The sequence below is a fragment of the Cricetulus griseus genome, chromosome 3, assembly GCF_003668045.3.
Source record: "Cricetulus griseus strain 17A/GY chromosome 3, alternate assembly CriGri-PICRH-1.0, whole genome shotgun sequence".
Lineage (NCBI taxonomy): Eukaryota > Metazoa > Chordata > Mammalia > Rodentia > Cricetidae > Cricetulus > Cricetulus griseus.
The window spans coordinates 100854000-100863557 of record NC_048596.1 but is presented as its reverse complement, the minus strand read 5'-3'; positions in this window follow the sequence as shown (position 1 = coordinate 100863557).

Sequence of the window (9558 nt, the reverse complement as noted above, 5' to 3'; positions counted from 1 at the left end):
TCTACTTGGCAGCTCACAACTGTCTGTAACTCCAATTCTAGGGGATCTAATGTATTCTTCTGGCTCCTACTGGCACGAGGTAAGCCATGGTGCACCTATTTACATGCAGGAAAATATACATGTAAATTAATTCTTTTTAATTGGAAAAAATAAGTTAAAGATCAGCCTCAGCTATTCAGCAAGTTTGAGGCTATCCTGGGCAGCATGAAACTTTCAAAAAATCCAAATAAAGCTGGGCATGGTGGTGCACACTTGCTGTGGAATACTTTTTCTGTACACTTCGAAAATGAACTGCTGATAAATACTGATTGGCTGATGGCTAGGCAGAATTTTTAGAGCTGAGAGAATGCTGGGAACAAGAAGGGTAGAGTCAGAGGAATCACCAGCCAGAAGGAAAGGAAGGAGGAACTGCAGGAAAGGTAAAAGCCATGAGCCTCAGGTCAGCACACAGATGAACAGAAATGGGTTAAGTTGTAAGAGCTAGTTAGTAATAAGCCTGAGCTATTAGTCAAGCATTTATAATTAATAAGGAGTTTCTGTGTGGTTATTTGGGGAACAGCTGGCAGGACAGAAAAGTCCACTTACACACACCTTTAATCTTAGTACTGGAGAGGCAGAGGCAGACAATTCTCTTGAGTTCAAGGCCAGCCTGCTCTACAGAGTGAGTTCTAAGATAGCTAGGGCTACATAGAGAAATCCTGTCCAAAAAAAAAAAAAAAAAAAAAAAAAAAAAAAAAAAACCACAACTAAATAAAATGCTCAATTCATGTGACTCTGAAGTCTTGGCTGTCTTTTCCTCCATTATTTTACATCTAGAACATACTGTGAGTGTCCAGTATATGTTTGTTAAGTGAGGAAATAAACAAGAGCAGGCACAGGAGGACACATTGCAATCAAGGAACCAATACAAATCCTGTGCTGGGGCCCAGAGCAAGCTTTGACTATTTTTCCATAGAGGAACTGAAGTAAGAGGTATTAGAAGGACTCTAATCCCCACCCTGAAGGCAGAGAAATATGACAACGTGATGGGGACCCTAGGGAGGGGACCAGGAGAATGAAATCAGAAAACATTAATTTAGAACAGATCATCTGTTGTCATCTGTCCTGTCCCTTGGCTCACACTCTGCTCTCGACTCCGCCCTGTCTGGAGGCCGTAAGATGACTAAGGCGTCATTTCCTGTCAGGGTAAATCAGACTGATGTGGGTACTTGCTCTTCATTCTTACCATCCCCCAGGTAGAGACGTCCACATCAATCAGGATGGAAGCCCAAGCAAAGCTGGCCTTTCCACAGGGTGGCAATGGGAGTGGGGGGCGACTGCTTCCCACTCAGACCTTCCTGGCTCGGCTCCCGGGTGACTTTATGTCTCTGGTCCTGAATCTATGTTTTCTGGATGCACCTCAGTTCACTTGCTGCAGCGCCCATGTGTGACTGCTTAACTGCGGTTGCTTCCTGGGCCAGAGATCCTGGGCTTTGGAGAGCATGGGAAAGAGACAAGAAAGAAAGCTTTATATGAGGTAAGCCTTGACAGCAATAATAACGGCCAAAGACTAACTTACAGTGCTTAATAATTTATAAAGCCCTAGAGAGCTCTATTCATCTTTATGACCTCGTGCAAATGTCACCTCTTTTTACCCAAGGACAGCTCTCCCAGGCAGAGTTGATCCTTCCACCCACACTTGGTAAAATTTCCATTATTGTCCTTATTGCCTTATAAGAAACTTATGTGTGTATGTATCTCATGCCTCCCATTAAGTCATCAGTTCCTTGGGGGCAGATCACTTTCCTGCCATAAATGTATATTTTTTTCTTTCTTAAAAAGTAACCTTAGCGTTCATTATGCATACATTTATAATTATAAAAGCAATGTTTATGTATAATAAAAATGAAAAAAAAATATATATGCTACTTGTATATTTATATATGTTCAGCTAGATGGCTGGCTCTGTGGTTGTCAAACCTGATGACATGCATTTGGTCCCCAGGAATCACAAGGTGAAGGAAGAGAACCTACAAGCTGCCCTCTGACCTTCACATGCAAACTGTGGGATATACACACAGGTATGGTGGCACATACCTTTAAGCTTAGCACTCAGAGGGAAAGAGGCAGGGAAATCTCTGAGTTCGAGACCACCCTGATTTACATAGTGAGTTCCAGGATGGTCAAGTGCCAATCTCCAGGAGCCAATCAGCCACCTTCAGTTTCAGTGAGGGACCCTGTCTCAAAAAACAAGGCAGTAATTGAGGAAGACACCCAACATTGACCTCTGCACCCGGCCTCCCTGTGGTGGGCTGGCAGATCGCTTCACTCAGGAGACAAATTTTAACTAGAGCAGAGTATTCACTGTTCCCCTCACACCACCTCCTGTGTGCTACCACATCTAATGATTCTGTCTCTCCTTTCCCTATTCTTTCTCTTTCTCTCTCTCAACCCGAAACCATCTTTCCTCCTTGTGCTTCCTGTTTTTCTGTTTGAAACATGTCACTATGGAAACACTGTGGCATGATACAGTAGGGTTTATAAGTGAAGTGTTAAGAATTTTTAGAACCTGCAGAAATGCAATGTTGGAGTTTAGGGGATACAAGTCCAAATGATGTGACAGCACTCATGACTTCATAGGCTGTGTCATAAATACAAACATGGAGACGTGAGCCAATACCGAGGAGTTAGCTGGATGCTTTATCAAGACTTATGTGTCCGGGTTTTAAACTTCTCACGGACATTAAACATCTCCACAAGAAATTCTAGAAACACAAAAATTCAACACACAACTTGGGAAGACCATCTGGAAAAGGCAAATGAGAGAATGGCAGCATGTCCTCACAGATACACATCTGTGGAAGCACAACCCAGGGGAATGTGGGAAACCTCTGTACCATGTTCTGTGCTTTGACCATATTCCTTAAAATCCGTCTTTAAATCACTCTTATTAGGCATTCGTCAAATGCAAAATACCTTGAGAATAAACATTTTAGTAAAAGAAATTATTACTAAGGGCATTATGGAAAAAAGAACAATAACAAAAAACCACCTGACTGGCTTAGATGAGTTCACAGCCCTTTGCTATTGTTACTCAATATTGTAACTCAGATGTGTTATTCAAGCTGTCCAACCTCCCTGGACCTATTCCTCATCTAATTTGGGCTTTAACTCTGATTTGTCACTTAATTAGGTTCTCTTTGATTATTACATTTTTATTTATCTTCTCTCCTGTGTGTGTATGTGTAGGGACATGCTTGTGCTCAACATGTAGAGGTCAGAGAATAAGTTGTGGGAGGTGACTCTTGACTTCCATCATGGAGGTCCCAGGGATTGAACTCAGGTCATCAGGCTTACCTAATAAGCCCCCACTTACTGGGTTCTTAAAGCAAGGGCTATGTCTAGTTTCTTTCAGGAGGTAATATTTCAAACCAGCTCCTTGTCACCAGGGCTTGGGGACCCTTCTACTTAGAGGAACTAGTGATGGCATAAGCTTAACAATTATCATTCCACTGCATCCCTGTGCCTCTTCACATCCATTCGCTCATTTATGCAATTACTTTAAATGTGACAATCCCAACTTCTTCTTTTCTTTATAAAAGTTGGGTTCTTACAACTGTGTTCTGGGAAAGATTAGTCTTCTAAGACAAGAGCACACAGTGGGTCCTTTCCTTCTACCCCACAGAGCGAGGCAGTAGTTAGGGGTGAGGACTATAGTTTCTGTCTAGCACAGGTCAGGCCCAAAGAAATTCAGTAAATGGCTCCTTGCTAAGTATTTTGGAGGGAGGAAGCTGAGGCAGGGATGGGGCTGGTAAAGGCTTCCAGTGCCAGGGGTAAACTTCTGGCTGCTTCTGTAAGCATTTCTCAACTTTCTAAATTTTCAACAAACCACATGTTAAAGCCTCTTTCCTGGCTTTTTGTCAACACCCTTGTCTCCCATAAATAACACAGTAGCCAATTCTCCTAACACTGTACGCACTGCTTGCTTCTCCAGTGTCTGGTGTGCACGTAGAGTATGGTTTTTCTTGAAAAGCAACAACCATTAAAATGATTGTCTCTTTTGTGCTTAGAGGGCTAAGAACACTGCATTTGCAGACCTAACACCTGCCTCCAGTCCTATGTAAGAATGCCTTACAACCAGCTCCAGAAGGGGTCACTTTTGATTCATCTGTCACTCTGAAAGTACACTGTACGAATCACAGAATGTGTAAGAATTTGTCTTAGGCAGAAACTGGCTTAGGTGTTAACTAGCCAGAGACAGAATGTAGTAGTGAATGGGTTCCACTTTTTGCTGCTTTCTCCCACATACTAGAAGTGTACCACCTGGATCTTCATAACCACTTTGGTATGTTGTAGGGGTTCTGGTCACAATCCTTGGGGGTGGGGGTGAGGATCCTTTTCCTTTCTGTCCCACTCTGGCTGCCCACAAAATACCATACAGCCTCCATGTGACCAAGCCAGTTAATATTCATGGATCAAATTAGTGATGGAGCCTCAATCTCTCCACTGCCAACTTTTGATGCTATTTTTTTAAACTCTTGTACTAATTTTACAGAAATATATATTAAAAGTATAGAAACCAAAAAAATTAAACTTCAACAACTCAAAAGTTAGTAATTTAAAAATTTTGAGGGGTGTGTGCATATAATTCTTTATTACTCTTAAACATCACAAACATTTCCACTATGCTGGTAAATACTCTTCATTAGCACAACTGCATACTAGCCTCTTCTAGTGAGTCTACAATTTATTTAACCAATTTCTACTGTTAGACTTTCAGATTATTAAGCATAAATTTTCCCCATATTTTAGACTGTTTCCTTAGGACAGATTCCCAGAAGTGGACTTAGAGGATTGGTGGATACAAACATTTCCAAAGCTCCCCACAGATACTGCCAAATTGCCTTTCAGAAAGCTGCTGCCAATTTACACTTCCAACATTGCCAGTGTGTTTTTTCTACCAATATGGATCTGTGTAAAGGATAATAAAATTTAAGTGGAACATACAGTCCTTGGGTTATTAATGACATTGGAGAGGTACAGTGACTTCTGGCACAGAGACCTGTGGCAAAGGTCATCCCTATTTCCAGGTGCACAGTTAACAGTGAGTTAGTGTGAGCACATGGGACAGCAGTTTTCAGCAGTGGAGAGTAACACAATCAGATTTCAGATGGCCAAATGCAAGGCTTGGATCGCTTTTGTCTGTTGCTATACTCCAGCTCTCGAAGGACAGTACCTGGCACAGGCACCACTCAGTAAACATCTGCTGAGTGAATTAACACAGAATCTCCTTTCAGATGGCTGCGTAGGGTTTGGTCACTTCTGGTTCCTGGGAAACTGCCTGGTCAAGCACTCTTGTAAAGGTCTGCTCAATCCTGAAATTATCCCATGACACTGGGAAAGCAGTTCCAATGAAGGTAACACAGTAAATAAAGATCTATTTAGGCTAAATAAAAACAGACTCACCTAAAAGGACACACAAGTTATCTATACATAGCTTTTTTTTTTTTTAAATAAGCATGCAAAGAATATGGTTTGGTGAAATCCGTCACAGTACATCCTTTAGTAAGTGATGACATACATGTACTCAATGCTGCTCAGGGTCGAGGCAGTTTTGGAGCAACTAAAGTGCACTTTATTACCACTCACAGCAACATGACATCATTTTCAGCATTGCCAAACAAGTTTTGAGATAAATCATGGGAATAATGTAGACAGTAGTTGTTTAATACCAGTTTTAGTGAAAAACAGAATAAAACTCATTTTGTGACTCAGAATGTGGTCAAGCCTGCGTCTGCTTTCCTGGTATCATATTCTTTCCAATATGGCACATTTTCTAGAGAGTAAGTTGTGAGATGATGCCAGACTAACTTGGCATGAACAAAATTATTAAAAACAATTAATCACCTGTCAATTTTTATATTCATACTATGGCCCAAAGGCCAATGTGGCTTACTACTTATTTTCCTCTGGTCCCCATTGAAAATTTTTATTTGTATTTAATTTTTTTGCATTTAAAATGAGTAGGGGAGGAAATCAAAATATTTTATGAAAACTATGAAATTCCAATTCCAAGATTCATTTATAGAGTTTCACTGGAACACAGCCACACTCATCTGTTTCCATATGAGCTACGTCTGCTTTGCACTAAGACTGGATGGCTCACAAAATGTAGTGTGTTTCCTGTACACAGTCTGCACTGGGCCCAAGTTCCCCATCAGCTGTTTGTAGATATTATTATGTGATGAAGTATGATACAACTTGCACCATAAATACCAGGATCCAATAAGGCAGAGAACACAGAACACTAATGCATGGCTGCCTGGGATAAGATGGAAAAGCCTAGAAAATCAAGGAGGACCCACCAAACTGAAGCATCGCAGAGTGAGCAGGCACACAGTTAGCAAGAGAGGCTTTTGCTAATTGAGCAACCTGGGACCTGGCAACACTCAGTACCCAAAGCCTAATGAGACATGCTGGCAGCAATATGTGGGAACAGCAGGCACACTAGGCCGTGTGTGCAGTGCGGTTCTTTGAGGCATCTCCACAGCAAATGAGGACTAAGAACAAGAAATGGATCTGAAAGGAACTTGAGAAAACAGGACATAGGTTCACAATCTTTCTTCTTAAATAAATTTCCTTTTCTCTTTTTGAGACAGGGTGCTATGTTGCCCAGATTGGATTTGAACCCACACTTCCCTGCTTTAGCCTCCCCTGTGTTCATCTTGATGCTACCACTTCAATGACTCCCAGCCAGGAAAAGAATTCAGGAGACTACAGAGCCATCCTCATGTTCTTTCCAAGACAAAAATTTGGTAAACATTTGACCAAAAATGTTGTTTAAAAAATTGTTGTGCTGGGTGTTGGTGGCACACGCCTTTAATCCCAGCACTCGGGAGGCAGAGGCAGGCAGATCTCTGTGAGTTCAAGGCCAGTCTGGTCTCCAGAGCGAGTGCCAAGATAGGCTCCAAAGCTACACAGAGAAACCCTGTCTCGAAAAACCAATAAATAAATAAATAAATAAATAAATAAATAAATAAAATAAATTTAAAAAATTGTTGTTTAAAAATGTTGCCAGGCAGTGGTGGCATACACCTTTAATCCCAGACTCAGGAGGCAGAGGCAGGTGGATCTATGTGAGTTTGAAGCCAGCCTGGTTTACTAAGCTACACAGAGAAATCCTGTCTCCAAAGACAAAAAAACAAAAACAAAACAACCCCCCCAAAACAACAAACCCCCCAAACCCAAAAAATGTTATTAAAAAAAAATAAGGGTGGTGCACGCCCTTAATCCCAGCAGTTGGGAGGCAGAGGCAGCCAGATCTCTATGAGTTCCAGGCCAGCCTGGTCTACAAAGAAAGTTCTAGGACAGCCAGGGCTGTTACACAGAGAAACCAACCAAATAACTGACAACAATGGAAAGTAATAAAATGTTGCCAAAAAAAAAAAAAAGATAGTGATTTATTTCATTACTTTGGGTGGGGTAGGAAGCAAGGTGAGGTGATGAGAAATGGAGAAAAGTAGACAAAAATCAGTGATAGGATGGTACAGTATCTGTTCCTCTAGAACTGTAGACAGTAACACAGAACGCAGTAGCACAGAATGGACTCTGAATCAGAATAGGAGTGAAGGTAAGGGGTGGGGGTGGGGGGCAAGATCAACTGGAGATTCAGACTATTAAGCCTGAGAATGAGTCAAGGTATGCAGACAGCCAGCTTTCTTGACAGTCACAGAAAGCCAGGCTTGACCTCCTGCCAAGGAAAAATACAGTTGCTGGGAGAAAAGGACTTGTTACACTTCTGAGAAGGCTTCATGGGTCTAGGGACCAGAAATAACCAATCCTTGAGAAACAGGTAACACCAGCTGTATTGTGATTGCAAATGGAAGGAGGGCTTGGCCACTAGCCCCTATACTGTCCCTCCCAATCCCACTCCTGGAGTGTAGGAAGACAATCTAGAGCCAAGGCTGAAGCAGAAACTGCCCAACCCAACTGGACCACAGCTTAAGTCTGGAGCAGGAAGAAGGGTCCAAAGATAGCAAAGGAAGAGTTTGTGTGAGTGGAAAAGCATACCAAAAATTTAAAGATCTTCATACCAAAGGCCTAAAGCAGCCACACCTGGAGGTGTGGCCCAGAATCAGGAAACAAACAACAGGGAATCAGAGAATCAAAAGCAAACTAGAAGAAAATAAAGTGAGTGTCTGAAGGGACAAGGAGAAAACGATGAGGCATGGGGTCATGGCTTGATCTGAGTCTACAGGATCAGGAACCCAAGACACCTGTGAAGTAAGGTGCAGGCCAGGACAAAACTTGGATCAGAGATAGTAGGCACTTAAAGAGCACTGCTAGGCAGGAACTCTGCTGTTACCTAGGAGCCCATGCTCTACCACTTGGTTCAGTAATGCTGCACAGCCATATGAAAGTGCTTTGCTTGGGACTAAAGTTATGGCAGTAAATTTTTACCTCCCCAAATCTGAGACATCCTGCCACCGCTGAACATTTCTGGGAAAGCCTTGTAAAGGAGTAATGGGTTGAAATGGCAGTTCAATCTATTATATGGGACTTGACTTCAGGTATAAACTGTTTTTGGAAACCACTTAGAACAATCTGAGTTTACACTCCCAATTACCTGCTTCTGTGCCTAAACCCTAACTGGGACCATTCTACTTCTGGTACCTTGTATTTCATTTTTTTTTTTAAATTTAAATTAGAAACAATCTTATTTTATATATCAATCCCAGTTCCCTCTCCCTCCCATACCTCCCACTGACCCCCATCCCATCCCTCTTCTGCTCCATAGAAAGGGTGAGGCCCTTTAATGGTGGCTCATCAAAGTCTGTCACATCATTTGGGGGCAGGGCCTAAGCCCTCCCGTGTGTCTAGGCTGAGAGAGTATCCCTCTATGTGGAATGGGCTCCCAATGTCCATTTGTACACTAGAGATAAATACCGTTCCACTACCAGAGGTCCCATAGACTGCCCAGGTCTCCTAACCGTCACCCACATTCAGGGGGCCTGGTTCTGTCCAAAGCTGTCAGTCTGGGGTCCATGAGCTCCCCCTTGTTCAGGTCAGCTCTTTCTGTGGGTTTCCCCAGGCTGGCATTGTCCCCTTTGCTCATCCTTCCTCCCTTTCTATAACCGGACAGTGCTTAGCTGTGGGTCTCTGCTTCTGCTTCCAACAGCTACTGGATGAAGGCTCTAGAATGGCATATTAGGTATCAATCTCATTATAGGGGAAGGGCATTTAAGTTAGCCTCTCAACTACTGCTTAGAATCTTAGTTGGGGTCATCCTTGTATATCTTTGGACATTCCTCACCCCCCTTTCTTCTAAATCCCTCTCCCTTCTTCTCATGCTCCCAATTGGCTCAGGAGATCTTGTCCCTTTCCCCTTCTTTGGGGAATCATGTATGTCTCTCTTAGGGTCCTCCTTGTTTCCTAGCTTCTTTGGAGATGTGGGTTGTAGGCTGGTAATACTTTGCTCTATGTCTAATATCCATACATGAGTGAGTACATACCATGTTTGTCTTTTTGTGACTGGGTTACCTCATTCAGGATGGTTTCTTCTAGTTCCATCCATTTGCC